Here is a 20336-nt window from a genome sequence, read left to right as displayed (position 1 = left end):
CTTCTAAGCAGTAGATAAGCACTAAATATTATCAGAGGGAGTATTATCATACTTTGTATTTGAAATCATAAAATCTTATCTCTGTTTTCTCACAGGAGTACCCATTATCTCCATTTTCCACAAGGGGAAACAGGCCCAGAAAGATCGAGTGACTGCCTCCTTCAAATCAGTAGCAAGCCTAGGACTGGCGCTTACACACTTCTACTTAATTATGTTTTCCAGTTAGCCCATGTGCCTGTCACTCAGATATTATTTCATTCAAGAATTATTTGCTCTTTCTTCCAGATCGTTAATAAAGACATTAAACAAAACCAGACCTCACGGTGACCCTATAGTCAACACGTTGCCCTGAGTCATTAGGACTTGTCCTCCAGCCAGTTCTCAGTCCATGTGACAGAGCACACAGCAAAGCCAATGCTAATTAGGTTGGCAAATAAGATTTATTGAGATACTGTATCAAATGCATTACAAAAATATAAATACATGTGTGTTAAGGTACATTCACTGTGCTCACTGTTTTTAATTCTATTGAGAATGCTATCGAGACTCTCTGGCACTATTTGTGTTTGTAAACCTATTCTTCTATAGGAGAGCTCTTTTAGCTTTTTGATTCCATTCTCCCCTCAGTGTTTCAATCTTAACAGTGGTTCTGTTATTTTTTTTAAAGGATTGCTTTCATAATGGCGACTCAAATACAGATTCCTTATTCCAAGATGGGTATTAAGAAGATGAACCATCATTAATCCCATGAAAGAACATTGGGCCAAAGAGAATTGTGGACATCTTACAAGCGCCTCGGGAACGGAATGAGGATTTCTGATTTCCAGATCTCCTCCCTAGCACTAAACAACATGGCTTCAGGGCCAAAATTGTGATGCTCAAAAAAGAACTCAGAAAACTATGCTTGTAAGTGTGGCCTCCAAATGGAGCACCTCCCATTCATGTCTGATTTTTAGACCCAGTTTTCTATGGCTCCACTCCATTGAGTTCATTTCCTTGTCCTAGAATTCCTTGTACTTAACTGCTGCATATGAACCTTTGTTGATACGCTGAAAAGCTTTACCTACACATTTTTCTATGTACATATTTTTCTACCGGCTTAAGCGATTCGTTTTATAGAATTCTTCTATCTCTTAGTGAAAATGTGAAATGTCATAAAAGGCAAGGAAATTCCACGTAAACCAAAGTCCAAGTGGTCTCCTGATGACTGTCCCAAAGCATATTTTATATGAATAGAAATTGGGTCAGCTAGGAATTAAACTAACAACCACCATATTTCCCTAACCACAATTGCACAACCTTATGTCCAGGATATTCACAGCTGAGGACTTTGCCAGTGACTTGCCAGAAAATGCTATGCACATACAGTTTTGGCCTGCCTTACAAAAGGTCCCTTCTGGGCAGGCTTTTTGTTTTTGCTGTTGGCGTGAGCCATTTCACTGGGATCATACACTGTACGTATGTTCCAAGTAACACGAGTTTAACAATCGTAATATCCATTAACTAAGTAGCTATACCGGAAAGTAACAGCTAATTTAAAAAGTAGATATCACCTATAAAGCTCTTTGCTAATTGGTGGCACTACTCACTGGAGTAAGAGCAATGATGTTTCTATTAGTTTGATTTTTTTAATTACAAGTATACAATATTTAAAAAGGGTTTGAGATTTGCATGGGAGAGACATGAATTACACTTTAGCACACCGGGTGAAGAGATTTCACAACTTTTGCTATATTGTTTGAAATACATACATAAGAGCCATTTTATATGTGAAATAGTATGAATTCATTTCTCTATGATAATTGCAAGAATTGCTGCAATTATAAGTGCTGTTTAGTAATATCAATTAATATGAAATGATATTTACATGCAAGAAAAATGCATGATTCAGATTTGAAGAGTTGCTTGTGGGGTCCTGTCCCATCTGTTGAGCTTGCTTTTATGCCTGAGGGACATTCTGCACAGACAAGTTTACAGTTGTCCTAGACCGAAAGACCAGGGTGCCTTATTATTAGCAACAAACCTATGTGTGTTTTCCTTTAAGGATATCAGCTGCTGCAAGAACAAACTTGCAAAGCTTTTTCTGGGTGTACTCCTATGTGGCAGTGAAATAGCTTGAAATAGCTTTCTCTAAACTGATTCTTTTGAGTGGTACTGTGTCATCATTTTTATTAACTGTTGAAATACAGAAACTAAATATTCATATAACTACTTTAAATACAAACATGAAAATGGTTTCATAAAGATTGATAATATCAAGACCTGATTCAGAACGTAATTTACATTCTTAAGTAACATGGTTTCGCTATTGATTAACATTTGTTTACAAGTTTCGTAAGAGTATGATATGGAAAGAAAAGTGAAGTAGAGTAGAACTATCTTATGAAAGAATAATGCTAACTTTTTTTTTAGCATTTCCTAGGTTTTGCTCTGTGCTAAGTACATTATGTACATACCTTGTATCATTTCATCGACCAACAGCAAATATCTAAAGCAAAATCTATTACTATCTCCATTTCACAGATGAGGAGTATGAGGCAGAGAGGGTGTAATTTATCCTGAGTATACAGCCGGAAAGCTGAATCTGAACACAAACAGTACTCCACAGAACTCTTGCTTTGGAACTCAAGCTACCAAAAGATAAGGTAGGTTGGTGATTCTCAGACTTGGGGAGAGCTCAAAGTCGTGTGGAGGGCTCATTAAAACACAGATTGCTGGGTCTGACTATCAGAGTTTCTGGGACAGGAAGTCCAGTCTGAGACCTGAGAATCTGCATTTCTATCAAGTTTCCAGGTGATGTGATGCTGCTGTTTTGCAGACCACACTTTGAAAACCACAGATGTAGATTACTCTGGAAGTTAGAATGTTTGAGATGTGCTGTGGAGATTTCAGGAAGTAGAGATGCTACCATGTGACATCAGAGAGAAAACGGAGCGAGCAGACACTAAGGTAGAGAACAAAGCAAGATGTTCAGGAAGAAGAAGGCTGAGGAAGAGGAAGGTAGGATGTAGGGGGCTGTGTCAGTGTGCAAGTCTGTGGTCAGGAGGAGAGGGCAGATGGAAAATAGATGTCGAACCCAAGGAGGGAACTTTGAAAAGGAACACTGAAAGTGCCACAGTAATTTCTACTTCAAAACTCAACCTTGGAAAAGTATTTGACTTTTCTAAAGCATAAGGACATAGCAAATAGCAGCTAGTAGTGGCAAAGGTGTCAATCTGGGAAACAGAAAATGATACTCAGTCCTAAACTGCTGGCAATCCTGTGGCAGCCACATTACCTCTCTGGGCCTCAGTCTTGTAGATCTTCATGTTAGTTATTCTGGTTCATGTTTAGAATCCTTCCTTGTTTTTCTGGTCTCAGTTTCAATTGACAGGGATATTGGGTTATGGCTTTCCAGTACATTTGCTTTATAAATCTGCTTCTCTCTTTCATGTATGTTGCTTATGAATTGATCATACCATTACCCAGCCTGAGTTAGAATGGAGACGCATGTATGAATTTATCAATGTTTTCTTATTAAAAGAAGTGACATTTACATTTATCTCTAGTTTTGGCTTGAGTCATTCCTTAGGCAGTGCTGCAGATAAACTTATTTATTTTTAGCAGCTGGAAAAGAGAGGACTGCCTAATGTTTGTTGCTTTTTGGGCCTGCCTTCAATGTAGAAGTCTGGGAAAGCCATCGATACAGTCAATGAGAGAAGTGAGGCACGCCAAGGTTGTTTTCTTGGTTATAATTAATGGAGGCCACTCAGGGGCATGTAACATTTACTCTCAAATTAAGATAGCACGCAACATCTCCAGCTCACCCACTTCTTTGCATTAAAGAATTGAGGCACTTTTAAAATCAATAGGCAAGGCAGATGGGTTTATTTCCATGTCTGGGTCTCAGAAGGATTTAAGAGGGAGATGTTCCAGTCTGAGGGACCAGCAGAGGAACATAGGGGGCTTGTGTTCCTCTTATCATCACACTGGAGATGTCCTCTTCTCCCCCAGGGTGGGGCCAGTCATCTTTCAGTCTCTGTCCCTGTACTATTTTAACCATAACCTAAAAAGTGTGTGATGAGGGGGCTTGAGCCTACCTTTGCATTTCTTAACCATAGCCTCCTTTTTCCGGCTGTATATTCACCTTCTAATGTATAGTAGGGCAGATGAAAGAGAATCATAACAGCAATTTTGTGGTACTTTTTGTGGTACAAAGAATTTATAGTACTTTTCATATACTCATCTTTCAAGTTTAAAAACTGTGATCCAAGAGACAAGAAAGTGGCTTCTCAGGATCACACAAGCTGAGCTGGTAACAGAAGCCAAACTAGAGCCTGGGTCAATTTGAGCCAAGAGATCCTCTGGCATACGACATCTCTCAGACCTTGCTACCAGTGAAGGCTTTCCTGTTGTATTTATTTCCCACTTGCACACACACTTACACGCTCACACGCACTCACATGTGCTCAGAGCCATTCACGTACTTCTTCACTCTCACACGCAAACACATTCATAGTCAACACACATAGTCTTCCCTGTCACACACCCTCAGAACATCCCCTTCCCGATGTGGCCGATGTGGCCTGCTGTTGGAGGCTCAACTTGTCCACGCACATTCCTTTTTTTCAATAAAAGTGATCCACACATGGTTTGAGACATCCTATCAACACCCAGCCAAAGGTGCAAACAAGGACTTGGCCTGCATGGGAGTTCCCTGTGGAGGCTCTAACTCTTGTTTGGTAGTGCCAGATTATGTGGCAGTCAGTGAGAAATGGAATTTTCGAAAGAAAGCAGCCAGAAAAGGATCCAGGGATAGGATTCTCAGATGAAGTGGTCTGGTCAAAAGGGAGTTGGTGACAGGGAATCAATGACTTCAAGAGTGAATTTTTAAGATAAGAATCCAGTGATTGAAGGGGACCAGATTCCAGAAACAAAATCCAGGTACCTAAAAGTGAGGTGACGGAGAGAATTAGGTAGTATTGAGGCCTTTGTGGCATCAGAGAATAACTGGAGTGAGAGGTGCTGTCCCAAAGCTCTGCATTAGCCATGACGGAAGGTGGTTTGGTTGGAGCTGGGTTTTACTGGCCTCTATCAGGTGATCCTTTTGCTTTACTCCATGGCAAGTTCTGACACTTAGGGTCTTCACTTCTTCCTGGGACAAAGGAAGCAAAGGTGACTATAACTAAGTCACACAGTGACAAAGCTTAAGAAAGACTTAGATTTTATAATACTTTGGGGGCAGTAACTATAGATCTATACCACTCTCTGCTGTCCTAGGAGGCAATCTGACAAGTGTCAGGTGAGACATCACTTCCTGAAGCTGCCCTGAATTCTACGGGGCCAACAATAAAGTTTCTCAGGAAGCACCTGACATCTGGTGTGAGAACAATCTAGAACATGTTCTCACAACCTCCCAGAAGCTGAATATCAAGTTCATCCAGACTTGGATCACAATGATCCCTGTACATAGCTTTTAATTAATCAACAAATTAGTCAACAATATGCAGATAGTTAGGATAGTTATTTGGCACATCTATCACCTTCTCTCTTTATATACGCTGTTTTACGTCTAAGCAAAGTGGGTGGCCACAGGTTCAGTGAGATTTAAGCAGTACAAGGTAAGAAAGGACATTGCCTCAATTATAAATTCTACCTCTTGTTGGGGCATAGCCATAATGTGCTTTATTTAAGGGTCTATTTCTTTACCAATAATAATGAAGCCAGAAGTTTTTCACTCTACAAAAAATGTATTTACATTTTACCTTGCTCTATGCTTTCCTAAAAAATGTTCTTACTAAGAGGTCACATAAAGATAAAAACAGAACTACCAAGTTTCAGTTCAGTTCCAAATGCCACAGTGAATATACAAGTATGGAGTTCTCACATTTTGACGAGAAAAGGGTAGACACCTCTTAGAAATGAAAAGCAAGTATCATTTCCTAATGGAACTTGGCTTTTATTATAAGTTGACATCTGGACCAATTGGCCAATATAGGTTTTATGTTTCAAATCTTGAAAGGGAGAAATAGACTAAATAAATTTTATTTTAGGATTGACCTGCCACCCTAATTTTTATCTCCACACAAACCTTCACTTAAGGTTAAATTATGATATGGCTCTCCTTTGATCTCTCTACATCAGTTGAACGGTGAGTCAGTTCTCAGTGTTTACATTATAGTATCATGATAACAAAAATATTGCAGCAGTTCTGTTTTACTCTTCAGACTTTCTCAAAGAAGTGATCCTAATGCCAAATGAGTAATCAAAAACACCAAAGTGTTCTGTTGTTAACATATCAACCACCAGAAAATCTGTCTGCAGGAAAATCACCTTCTACAAGTGAATAAAACAGCAATCAACTGGATTATTTTTTTTTTTAGTTAGCATGTTAAATCTATATAACAATCAAAAATATAAATATCATGTTTTTACATAATGTTCACTGGATATAATTCTTTTCTCTGGTCCGTAATAAGTTATTGTTACAACTCATGCTTCACTTGTTTTTATTTTGTTTTTCATTTTTGTATTGCCAAAACGTGTTACTGACCATATAAGGCAAAATCACCCCGTGTGTAGAATACCACATGGCAAATGCTTGCATTTCAATTAAAACCAGATCTCTTGACATCTTTATGCATCTGAGACCTAGCCATATGAGGCTAACTCTGTCAGCCTCCCCCACTTGATCAATGTAAGCACATCTATTCTTAGACTATGAAATATGTGCCGTAGGTGTCGAGGGAAGAATTGCTGGGTTGTCACAGCTGCAGCCTGGTGGGGAGTACTTTGTGTGGTCTGTGAGCACAACGTTTCTGCCTCCCTTCCCAGCTGTACTCCTCTGAGTGGGCGAAGATGTACCCCAGACGCATCTTCCTCCTTGTGTTCTCACACTAAACTGAGAAGGTTAGGAAGAGCATAGAAAAGAGGCCAAATGATTGTTCCTCACAGATTGCCTGGAAGAAACAAGAAGCCACTGAATGAATGAATCATTCTTGGGGAGTGGCTGTACCAGGCTGATAACTATTTGAGTCAAAACTAAATAACTTTAGGAGGAAAAGAATCTGAAAAATGTTAGCTAGAAGATACTAGGGGAAAAAAACAAACTAGCATTTTATTTTGGAGGCCTGGGTGGCTCAGTGGGTTGAGCATCTGACTTCGGTTCAGATCATGATCTCATGGTTCGTGAGTTTGAGCCCCGCATTGGGCTCTGTGCTGACAACTCAGAGCCTGGAGCCTGCTTTGGATTCTGTGTCTTCTTCTCTCTCTGCCCCTCCCCCACATGCACTCTGTCTCTCTCTGCCTCTCAAAAAGTAAAAAAAAAAAAACTAATAAAAAAAATTTTTAATACAATTTTAAAAATAGCATTTTATTTTTATTTATTGGTGATTAACTTAGAGTAGAGTCATTTGATGACTTCTAGGGTTGTGTAAATGGTAAAAAGACATTTTTCCAATATTTCCAGGCTAACAAAAGGTAGGTTTTTGTATTGCTACCCCAGAGTGTGTTTTCTTTTTAGCTAAAAAACAAAAAACAAAAACACCCTATTTTATACTAAAGTCCATTGCTTCCAGAATCAATCAGAAGCAATAAAAGAGTAGATGTGATGTGAGAAATGATAATTTTCATTGGGTTAAAAGTAGAAGAATAAGCTGAAATCCTAATCACAGGAACCACCACTAACAAGGTCCATACCATCTGAAGCCTGGAGCTTACACGGCCACTTATCCTAACTCAGGCTTCCAGTACCTATTAGAGATCATCATGAAAAATCCCAGAATCTCCTGTTTCTAGTTATTTTGAGTATATGACCATTATTGACTTTGTTCATTAAATGGTCTAAAATTAAAGAGTCTAACATGCAAAAAAATCAAAATCTGAAAAACAAAAGAAAGGTAAAAATGTCTTCCAATTTATCTTAACTCTGTCCTATAGTTTATGTTTGGGTAACATTTCAAAAGACTGTACAAACCAGTTTATCACCACTAGTATGGAGGAATCAAAATATAACACAGATTACTGTAATGATAAAAAAAAAGTGTCCTTAGACTTAAAAAACAATCTTGGAAGAAAAAATTATTCTAATTCACTTAGTTTGATTGAGTTTGCCCTGGTAGCTAAACACTGTTTATTTTTGTTGGAATACATGTAACTTTTAGAAATGTAAAGGTTTTTTTGCCTTTATTATTAGATGAAATAACATACTTCAGGTTCAAGCTGTTCATTTGAAGACCACTTTTGTCTTCCTTTCAGAGTAAAATTTTTTCCAGATACCCTGCACCTGTTTTCACAACCATGACATAGCCGGAAAGTTTTCTTCTGCTTAACATTAGTTGCTAAGCAGAATGTATTTCAGTATGCCAGCTGTAAAATTGTCAATCAAGCAAACATTGCAAGTGTTTGGTAATCTGATAACACTTAACAGCCATTCTCTGATATCTAGCAATCAATGCTAGGATATTTAACTTGAGTAGAGTCATGCTTTTTATTGTGTGAAATCAGAGATGTGATGAAAAAAGTCTGAAATCTCAACAGTTCCTGGTGTTTCACTGAGGTTCTTGTTTGATTCTCTTAATCTCTTTATTGGAAGCACTCTGTCATGACTGACCATGTTCACAAAGGTAGAAAAGGTTTTATCAACAGTAGCAAAGGTTTCTCTCAAGTATCAATAGGATAGAAATTGTTTTGTAAAAACACATTTTTACTTCATTTTACAAAAGGAAATGTGATGTGGATCCAAGACTTAAATTTGTTTTATAATTTTGGTCATTTGTTCTTGTCAAATGTAAGGCAACACACAGAGGATGCATGCTGTTAGTAAACCCTGGTTTTCAGGGTTGCTTAGTAAAGTGTGGGGAGTAGAGATTTGTCAGAGATTATTCATCATCGTAGCCAGAACGGTTGTAAGTAGAAAGCTTTGGTATGTGAGTGTTCCTATGAGTGTTTATTTTAAATGTGCCTTACGCAATCCCTATGCAGGAAGACAGAAAGTGGACCATAGGAAGCTGTTCCCCTTACCTTGAGTGCAGAGATACCAATATAGGGATTATACACTGAAGCAGTACTTGTTATAATGGAGCTGGGTATTGGGTACTGTGTTTGTTATTGCCTCTACATTTTCCAATAGATTGCATGTGACTGTGATAAAGAAACAGTCTATGATAGCTAAACAAAGGGGTAGTCATTTCATTTTATGTTTGAACTTCCACTCTTCTATACAAATCAAACAAAGTGGTATCCAGCTGCTTACTTACTCCAACCATAAAGCACTGTTTTATCATAAAATTCTATGTGTATCTATAAATATATTATATAAACCATTGAAATATGAGAAAGTTGAGGTTTCAGTTGCATCAGAATCAGGAAATACAGGGTTGGGATTGCCAAAGCAATTTAAACTTGGACCCCCTCTTCTCACTATCAGTGATATAATAGTGCCTTTCATTTCATGAACTCATAATTTCTTACTGTTTCTATTATAGTATGAGCATCTGGTTATGGGTGACAGCAAGATGGAAAACCTGGGGAGAACCATTCTTCCCTAGAATTGCAGTATGTTCTAATTTATCATTTTACACGGACAATCGCCAAATGGTGCAAGCCTGAGACAGCTGTGAGGGTCTTTCTGTTGAATGCACCTATCCTAGTGCTCACAGTGTATCTATCACATGTGACACAACCTCTGAGTTCAAGTAAATTACTGGACTCAGAGAAGGCCTTTAAATATTAATGAGTCTTTATTAATAATAATTACGGGATTATATCTAATCACATAAGAAAACACTCAAAAAAAACTTGGAAAATATAAAAAAACATGGAAAGAAAAATAATGTTTTACATTTTGTTAAATGTCCTTCCTACCCTTCTGGATGCTTCCACATTTCTATTTTACATGATAGACATACTATTGAAACAGCTTATAGGCTACATCTTCCAGTTGTTAATAGTTTATGACCATTTTTCCCCAAGAATAAATATGTTTTTATGACATGGTTCTTTAAAGGTACATATTTCATTGTATGAATACAAAATTATTTGTTTACTCTCCCATTTTTGGACTTTAAAAAAAAAGTCCTATTATAAATAAGTCTACATTGTACAAACTTTCATTTTTTTAGAATAACTTTTTTTAGAAATAAACTTCTGGTTCTTTGGCAAGCAACTTTTTTATTGAAGTCTAATTGACATACAATGTTATATTAGTTTCAGGTGTACAATAATTCTATACACAATGCTTACCACAATGAGTATAGTTACCATCTGTCACCATACGAAGTTATTACAATATTATTGACTGTATACCCTGTGCTGCACTTTTCATCCCTGTGACTTATTTATTTTAAAACTAGAAGTTTATACTTCTTAATCCCTGTCATCTATTTTTCCCATCCCCCGACCTCCCTCCCCTTGGGCAACCACTAGTCTGTTCTCTGTAAGTGGGAATCTGTTTTTGTTTTTATTTGTTTTCTTTTTCCAGATTTAACATATAAATGAAATCATATGGTATGTGTTTTTCTCTGCCTGACTTATTTCACTTGGCATAGTACCCTCCAAGTCCATCCATGTTGTCACAAATGGCAAGATTTCATTCTTTTTTATAGTAGAGTAATATTCTGGTGTGTGTGTGTGTGTGTGTGTGTGTGTGTATATATATAACATTGTGTATATATACATATGTATATCTATTTATGTATATACACACACATATATATACATGTGCACATATACATATATATACCATATCTTCTTTATCCATTTATGTATCAATGTATGCTTAGATTGCTTCCATACCTTGTCTATTGTAAATAATGCTGTGATAAACATGGTGGGGGGGGGGGCGCAAATATCTTTTTGAATTAGTGTTTTCCTTTTCTTTGGATAATCATATGACAATTCTATTTTTAATTTTTTGAGGAACCTCCGTGCTGTTTACCGTAGTAGCTGCTCCAGTTTAAATTCCCACCAACAGTGCACCAACAGTTCCTTTTTCTCTGTATCCTCACCAACACCTGTTGCTTCTTGTGGTTTGGATACTAGCTACCTGACTGATTTGAGGTGGTATGTCACTGTGATTTTGATTTGCATTTCCCTGGTGATGAGTGATGTTGAGCATCTTTTTATGTGTCTTTTGGCCATCTATATTGTCTTTTTTTGGAAAAAATGTCTCTGCAGAGCCTCTGTTCATTTTTAATCAAATTACTTGGGGTTCTTCTGGTGTTGAGTTGTATGCATTCTTTCTATATTTTGGATATTAACCCCTTATCAAATATATCATTTGCAAATATCTTCTCCAATTTGGTAGGTGACCTGTATGTTTTGCTGATGGCTTCTATCACTGTGCAAAAGCTTCTTAGTTTGTTGTAGTCTCTATAGTTTAATTTTGCTTTTGTTTCTCTTGCCTAAAGAGACAGATCCAGAAAAATGTTGGTAAGGCTGATGTTCAAGTGATTGCTTTGAGATAAGACAATTTCAAAGGTTTTTGAAAGCTGTTGTCATATGGTCTTTCAGAAAGTCTATCCTGTACCAATTTGTATTTCTAGCTCAATATTTCTTTAAGTATAACTATTTATGAAAGCTTTTATGCTCATATTTTACTAGGACACTTTTTTCAAGAAATTGACCACTTATGTCTAGTCCTGCATTATAAGCAGAATGATGAAAACAACATCTAGACCTAGCCTTTTATTCTTATACTGAATGAAGGCAAACTGGAAGTTACAGTTTAAGAATGTACCTATTTCAGCCTTGTTGATATGATTTTACTCTTTGCCTTAATATCCTGACTTTCCACACTCACAAAGTCCCCTTGGATTTGTAAAGCTTTCACTGCTGCTGTGTCACTTCTCATTTCCTACACTAAAGGCTGCATCTAAAGATGTCTCTCTTCTTTAAGCTACCTGAGCCAGTAGAATGGAGCCAAAAATGCACACTTTGACAAAACTACCAATGCTCACTTGGCATTGGTTATATACACACAGAAGTGAACAGGCAGGTGAGTTTTGGCTTTGGTCGTGGGGTGTGCCTTCTCTGCCGTGAATGTTTGCAAGTCTATATAGGTGGTGTGAGGTGGCTGTGGTCTTAATGATGACCCCCTTCTCTCTCTCTCTCTCTCTTTCTCTCTCTCCCCCCTTCCCCTCCATCTCCCTCTTCCCCCCTTCCCCTCCTTCTCCCTCTCCCCCTCCCTTTCCCTCTTTCTCTCTCCCCCTTTCTTTCTTCTTCTCAATCTCTCTTTTATGATGAAAGAGTCACAAGAAGGAATGCAATCAATGAGAAAACACTCCAGTGAAGGTAGATGACAAGCAGCTGTTGCCTGATGCCCAAAGATGCACAGATGAGGCCCAGCTTTGTTTTGCATGTGAGTTCGGATGGATCACAGTCTTTAGCACAATCATTTGGGGATAATGCTTCTTTTTTTAAACTTTTGAATCTCTCAGTAAGTGAACAGTAGAAGGGAAACTTGGTCATAAGGTGACGCAGAAACACTGAGGGTATGAGCTCACCAACATAGGCATGCCTCTATGAGTGTTTGTGGAGTTACCTTAACCTGATCAGACATGAAATTAACTGGTAGGTTGCTAAATGGTCAAGAATAAAGAACACAGAAAATATAGTGCAGTAACTGAGATATTTTATGACCATGATCTTATTGTCCCTTTGACAGAGGGTAACAGACACACAGATTTATAAAAATGAAGTCTTCTGATTTTTAAGCTAAGGATCCATATTTCCAGTTGAGTACCTGCATCGGCACACCTCCACATTTCTTTTTGAAAAATAGTATTTTATTTCCCTTTGTCTTACATTTCAGCCAAGTTCCTGCATCCTTTCCTTTTTATTAACTGTGGATAGATTCCAACCCATTCACCCTGGTAGTGAAAGGAGATTTTTCAAGCTTGTAGCAACTGTTTATCTAATTGCATTTTAATGGGCCGCACATTATTGTTGGGTATTTGGGCTGGGACACAGTTTTAACCCTTTTAACCCTTACAGTGAGTGCATCTTGAATTGGTGTGCTGTTGTTATTTACAAACTCCAAAGGCACACACCCCACATACAACACCATGGGAAAGTTAAGGAGAGCTCCTATTGAAAGGAACGGTTTTGTTTGGGCAGGGAATATCCTGACTCAAGAAAGCCAAAGTGTTCAAAACCCAGCAGTTTTCTCAGGCTCTATTTGTCTTCATGAAAATTCAGTCTCAAGAAAGCACACACAGACACACCCACACTCACTCACTCACTCACTCACTCATACCTGTACCTGGGAATCCTAGGCACTTCATAGCCTAAAGCATCATTCCCCAGTGTATGAATTGAAAAGGGCTTCCCTAAGAACCCTATACACTCACACTGCATGTTTCAGGTTCATCGTTGTTTGGGTGATGGTGGTTGGTTTCTGTTGGACCCCAGGTGCAGAGACTTGATTTGATCACCAGTGGTCTGGATGAAGCCCCTCAAATATATGTACTTATTCCCTTTTGGCTCCATTTTCTCTCCCCCACCCAGATAGCCATTCTAGTGTGCTTAATATATATCTTTCATTTGAATGGGTGCTCTGCAAGACATTTGGAAAGTGTGTGCTATCATTCTATTAAATTTTAAAAGAGACAAAACATCTATTTCTTTCAGCTTTTAAATGTTTCAAAGCACATCTTGGGTTCTCACCTTTGTACAAAAGCCTCTTGCTCCAATACCAGCACTGTTAGAAATGAATGAATCCCCCTGGGTGACTTTTCTGTCTGGTCCTGGTCTGCCTGTTACTCTCCTAGAACAAGTCCCACAGGTCATTGCTCCTATCCTCCTGTTTCTCTTCCAGCAATTTACCAAAACACAATGAAAATCACACACATTATTTTCAGGAATACTAACTCATGGATAGAATCAGGAAGTTTCCAACAGATTTTTCTTAATAAGCCACATTTGTCTTGACTTTTATTTGTATGTTTTTCCATATCCATCCCCTACACCCTGTGGTTTGTAGAAAGAACACAGAGTAAAACTTATGTGTAATCTGTGCTAAGTGCTTGGGAAAACAAAGAAAAATGCTTCCTCTTGAATCACTTCATGTTATCATGTTAAGATTTAGGAAAACACATATTAGAATACAATCAAAGCAATTTTTGATTAAGAATCAAATTTTCCAGATCTTTAGTAAAAGCATTGGGGTTGATGTGGTCAAACAAATCTTCACTCTAGACCTCTTTCCTTTTTGCCACAGATCCATTATTTACAGATTTAACCCTAATAAACAGATGAGGAAGTTGAGACTTAAAGGGTACTTACCCATGGCCATACAAGTTTTCAGGACTGGATCTATTTTTTTTTTTTAACCTTAAGATCTATGCACTAAAATGGATTATCCAATGGTTTATTACTATGGTCAAAAACTTGGTTTGACATTATAGGTATGCCTACATTAGTCTTCAGTCAGTTACTCTTTTTTTAAGTTTATTTATTTGTTTTTGAGAAAGAGAGAGACAAGAGCAAGGGAGGGACAGAAAGAGAGAGACACAGAATCCAAAGCAGGCTTAGAGGCTCCAAACTGTCAGCATAGAGCCCAATGCAGGGCCTGAACCCACAAACCATGAGATCATGGCATGAGCCAGAGCTGCATGCTTGGCCAACGGGGTCCTTTGCCCAGGCACCCCTGTTCAGTTATCTTGTCCCATCCTATGCGCCACGTGTTGTGCTGAGCACTGGAGGTGGAGGGAGTGACTGGCATAGAGTCTTCTCTAGTGAGCTCGAGGTCTAAGCAAAGCCAGCAAGGTGCTTACCTGTCTAAGCTCAGGCATTCTTACTCAGGCAAAATTCAGTAGAGCGCACATCAAGGGCATCCTAAAGGGGAAAAACATGTTATAAGGAAGCCTGAAGAACAATGAACACAAAATTGAACCCCCTTTTGGTGTACTGCCGTATCAACTGCTTTTTCTGCAAAATGAGTCTCCCATTCCTGACTACAGACATATTGGACTCAATCTCATAACTTTAGATCAAACGTGACATACTGGTACACATTTTTTTATCCTGATTACCCAAAACAACGATTTGGATTTTAGTATCCATTTCCTAATTTTATAGACATAAAAACATATTAGAATCGGCTTCCAGTTAAGAGGAAGACTTCCTAAGATCCATGTAATGATCCATTTGTTCCACTCCTCAAAAAACTCTTCACTGAAGCCCATAAAGCAGCAATATATTAATATCAAGAAAGTGCCATTTTGAAAGTCATTTCCTAGAATTTTGTGTCCGTAACCTAGAATTTACTGCTCGTGAGGCCATAGTTAAGATTCCTAGCCTGTCTGATGCTACCAACCAGGTCATCAAATGCTATAAGCAGCATCCTAACAAAAGAGACACGATATGGAAACAAATATCGGTCAAGAGGCTCACACGGGTCACCTCCAGGTCACTCATCCACATGAGCAGCATTTTATGATTTGGTTCAGTGCTGCCCTGAGGTACACATTAACTTTAACTGAAGCGAATTGCTGAAAATTTCCTCAGAAATGAGTCCAAGCAATTTCCCTTCTTTCTTCATTTATAATGTGTTGACATTAATTAGTGCCTAATTCCTGGAGTGTGTTCAGGCTTCAGTGACAGACAGAAAGGAACGATTTCTGAGCAGATTAGGCACACAGCCTCCTGGCACAGTTCCAGGGGATAGAGGTACAGCCTGGCTGCTCTCAGGAGCAGGTCCTCATCAGGCTGGCCCACATTCCTCATTAGGACCCAAAGATCTTAAAAAGAGTACAGGAAATGTTTCTACTTAATAGTAATAATCGCTTTTCCTTAAGAAATTCAAGACTCTGAGTTATTGGCTAAGATCTATCAAGAGAAAAAAGGTAGAGTCACTTAATTACCATGCATGGTGTCTGAGCAAGCCAATGTCATAAGCAGGTCTGATTCCAGCACCTTCTGGCTTTATGTTATTTTAAATTTATATATTTCTTCATGTATCCCTGATCCCACATCTGCACAAGCAGCTTCTAGGTTTCAATGTAAATGAGCGTTCTAAAGGATAGCTCTCTAACATCAGTTGGTCTATATTTAGATTAAAGCATGGGGAGACTGGAAGAGTACTATGGGGTATTTCATGTATATTATGTCTTCATCTAATAAAGGAGGCCCTCTCTTTGGTCAGAGAGCTGTGAGGTTCCTATGCCATTACAGAGCTTCAGTGGAAAATGTTATTAAAGGCTGCTGTTTTCCCTCATGCTACTATGTTAAGATTTTCATTTACAAACCATTTTTTGATTATTAAAAATATGGAGACAGAGAATGAACACGTTACTAAATGGCAAATATCAGGGAAGACAACCAAAATTATGCTTTTGAAAAGCAAGTGTGAATACTACACTGATCCTAATAAGTGATATAACAGTGAACAGCCTAGAGAAGTAGAAAAACAGCCAGCAACATAAATAGAACCTGAGTGAAACAGAAAAAAGCTGATTGAGATTTATAACCTAGCCCCACTTATGAAAATTAAAAATGCAAGGACACAAAACAATACACATTTGACAAGAGCACATACAAAGATACATAACAAACACATTAGGTTATTTTTTGGAGGAAAGAAAGAAATAGGCATGGAAAATGGGAACAAGATAAGGAGACGGAGAGGCTTCCCCAGGAATATTAATTATAATGAGCTGTAAGATGAGGGATGCAATTAGCTCTGTGTGTGTGTGTGTGTGTGTGTGTGTGTGTGTGTGTGTGTGTATGTGTGTGCCCCACTAATGTCCCAAGCAATATAGACAGCTTGGAACTTTTGGCTTCCAGTTTTAATCCTATTCTGTGCTTTATTAAGATATAAGGACTGTGAACCAGCACATCACAAACAATCTCCTTGCTATGCATGTTCATAACTATCATTGTTCATGGTATGTTTTAAATACACAAAGCCATTTTATTACAATACTACAGAGTCACTTGTAGGAGAGGAGACTATGCCTCTGCTATACACACTGAATTCTCAGATGTGATACAGGAAAAGCGCCACTTTCGTGCAGAAATAGAAAGAAGCAAGTCTTTGAATCCATGTGATTTTCTTGAATTTCTTTGAGCTCTTTTAGTTTGCTAGCATCTATTAGAGAAGTATCAGCTAAACTTGAGCAACTTTCAGGCAAAAGCAAAATTACCTATTACAGTGCATTTATTTCCCAGCCGAGAAATTTAGATTCACTAGTCAGAATATATATATTAAAGAAATATACTGTTTTTTGCAGCAAGACAAATATTCTCTTGTTATCTTAAAATTTAGCCCACAGTCCAAGGTGTAAGTGCCCATATTCATCCAAGGCCTTTAAGATAGTCTAACATTATGAATAACTTGTCCAGAAGAGGAGGAAATAGTGATATTATTAAAGCAAGACTTCACAGCAATTGTAAAAATAGAATCCTACTGCAAATTAATTTTTAAAACAACTAATGGATATTTTAAGCATCAGCTTTTTTTTTTGGTCTTTTTTTCCTACATGTTTTACGTGAAAGTTTAATATTTTAGAAGCCTTCAGATTTTATTTTACCAAAACATAATCCTTATGAATACTTACCAATGGAGACCTCTAGCCTGGAGCTTCCTTTCAGAAAAGAGTCTGAATATTGAAAATTTAGCGATCCAGCTTTTAAATAGTTGAAATTGTCAACGGATGGGTACTCTATCATAATGGAACATTAGCTTTACTTGAAAAGTATACATTTATGGTTCTCTTTATATGGCATCATTATGATCTTTACTCCTAGCATTGTTATTCTGCAACCAGAGTATGAAAATAATACAGAATAAGTGACAAGAGAGTTCAGTTGCCAGTGACTTAGAGTTGTAAAGTTATTGGCTATTAGATTTTGAATACAACATAAAAAGGAAATTATTATCTGTCATTGTCAAAGAAATGTAGGCTGCACTTCACACAATTAAAGTAACTTCTAATTACATGAGATTGGATTTGCTTTCTCCATAGTTCATTACAAATCGAATGAGTCAAAGAATTCATCCATTCTTTTTTTTAAATATAATTAGACTTGTGCCTTTCTGAACAAGATATATGACATAGCTGGAATGTGTGGGTCAATCTAGTGACATGCACAAAATGAAAGAAAGTTCCAGCATTACCTCCTTCAGAAGTTGGAAGTTATTTTTAATAGACTACTGGGCTTTTCTCTCCCTCCTAAAGTAACTTGGCCTATACAGATTCTTTTCACTTAAACCACTGATCCATTCCTTTAAACCCTTATTCATAAAGGAACCCTAATTGTACAATCAAAACAATATTTATTAAGCACTCACAATAGACCAACCATTGTTCTAGACTCTGGAGGTGTGTCTCCGAACCAGCTGCAACTGACTTACTGGAAGTAATGCAGACAAACTAATGACCACTCCCCAGCCCAGACTAACTAAATCAGATCTTGAAGGGTGGGACCCAAGAATCTAAAATGTTGACAGTACTTCAGGTAGGCAGGAGATGAGCTAAATGGGTAGGGAATATTAAGGAGGGCATTTATTGTGATGAGCCCTGGCTGTTATACATAAGTGATGAATCACTAAATTCTACTCCTGAAACCAATGTTATACGATAGGTTAACTAACTAGAATTTAAATAAAAATTTGAAGAAAAAAAAGAAACACATTGAAAAAAATTGCATAATGCTAAAATGACCAAAATAATTTGTTTTGTAATATCTGTTAACAATATTTTCTGGGTTTTTTTTTTTCAAAAATAATTCAACCAGCTCTCAAAGTATCTACCTTGTCCTTAACATCAATTTGCATCTGTATCTCTATCTACCTCAAATATATAAATTGTTAAAAGTACTTCAAATTATTTTGAAAATCCCAATAAAAACATTTTGTGCCTGTCAACAAGGCCTAATAAGAACATGGGAGTACAGATAGAAAACAGCAGATCCAGATCCAGACTTACAGTCAATAAAATCTGAGCAATGATTTGTGTCCTTTCTGGGATAAATCATTTAATTGGCAATGCTCTACTATCTATCTTTTCTTCTGACATGGCAAACCCCAAAACCTCATGTTGAGTTGGTGGTATCATAAAATATTAGCATCTCTATAATGAGTAGAACCTTCTTGCCAATCCACACTGGCTATGTAGCATGAGCAAAAAATACATACCTGTTGTTTTAAGCCTCTGAGATCTGAGGGGTTGTTTGCTACTGCACCATAACCAATTTATCCTGACTGATGCAAATGATACATCTTCCATAATTTTTCCTATAGGGAGTGTCGTTATCACACATCTTTTACTAAAAAAAAAAACTGTGTTAAAATTTTTCCATGTGAAAATCTACAGATAGAGCTTGTCATACAGAGGTAACAGCAAGAGCAAAGATCCTAATACCACAATGAACTTGCCACATTTGTAGAATAGAAAAAAAAGGCCAATGTAACTAAAGAATATGGGAGGGTAGTGGAAAGTGGTGGAGGAGAGTGGTAAGAGGTAACATCTGAGAATTTGTTAGAGATCAGATTATGTAGGCTTTGTGAACCCTGATAAACATTTTAGATTTCATTCTTTGTACATTGGATGCCACTGAAAAATTTTAAGCAAGAAACTATACAGTATGAATTACATTTCCAACAGATCACTCTGAATACCTGGAGGACAGTGCAGAGGAGCACAAACCTTTTTTTATTATTATTATTTTTAATGTTTTATTTATTTTTGAGAGACAGAGAGACAGAACATGAGCCAGGGAGAGGCAGAGAGAGAGGGAGACACAGAATCTGAGCAGGCTCCAGGCTCTGAGTTGTCAGCACAGAGCCCGACGCCTGGCTCGAACCCATGAACGGTGAGATCATGACATGAGCCAAAGTCGGACTCTCAACTGACTGAGCCATCCAGGCGCCCCCAAGGAGCACAAACCATCTTAACTTTAGTCTTTAGTCCACTTTATTTGTGTTCCCTATGTAGTCAAATTTAATTTAGGTTTTATTAAAATATTATTTCTCCAAAGTCCCAGCAATACTTCTTGCTTCATTTAACAAACATTTTAAGAGCTTTTTACATGACAGACACCGTGATGCAAAGATAATTGAGATGACATATCAAGACCCTGTGGGGAATCTCACCTTCTTTCCAGTGAGTCCTTCCTTTGTCTTCAGCTAACATCAATCTTCTTTGTTTACAGACTTCCCTGTAAATTCCTCAACTTTCTTGGTTCCTTGTCCCTCCACCCACATGCCCCTTCCCCCATGTTTAACACCACTGACCTGACCTTGACTTCAAAGATGTATCCTCTTGGGACTGTCAGAGACTTGGCCCTTTAGGACTTGAGGTGTGTGTGTGTTTGTTTGTTTGTCACCATCCATGAAGGGTGTGTGGGCAGTGTGG

At 37.8% G+C, this 20336-nt stretch overlaps 1 long non-coding RNA gene across 1 annotated transcript in view; it reads left to right on the top strand.

The window, feature by feature from the left end:
• Positions 1-675: 675 nt before the first annotated feature.
• The window catches only part of LOC132680154 (uncharacterized), a 31898-nt gene continuing 12237 nt past the window's right edge, over positions 676-20336 (top strand). The window contains exons 1-2 of the long non-coding RNA XR_009610549.3: positions 676-906; positions 2524-2645. This is a non-coding gene — a long non-coding RNA (uncharacterized LOC132680154). The remainder of the gene's footprint in view (positions 907-2523; positions 2646-20336) is intronic.

This window comes from Panthera onca, chromosome A1 (assembly GCF_046562875.1).
Source record: "Panthera onca isolate mPanOnc1 chromosome A1, mPanOnc1 haplotype 2, whole genome shotgun sequence".
In the NCBI taxonomy this organism is placed as follows: domain Eukaryota; kingdom Metazoa; phylum Chordata; class Mammalia; order Carnivora; family Felidae; genus Panthera; species Panthera onca.
The sequence above is the reverse complement of the archived record's forward strand: the minus strand, read 5'-3'. Positions and strand labels throughout refer to the sequence as shown.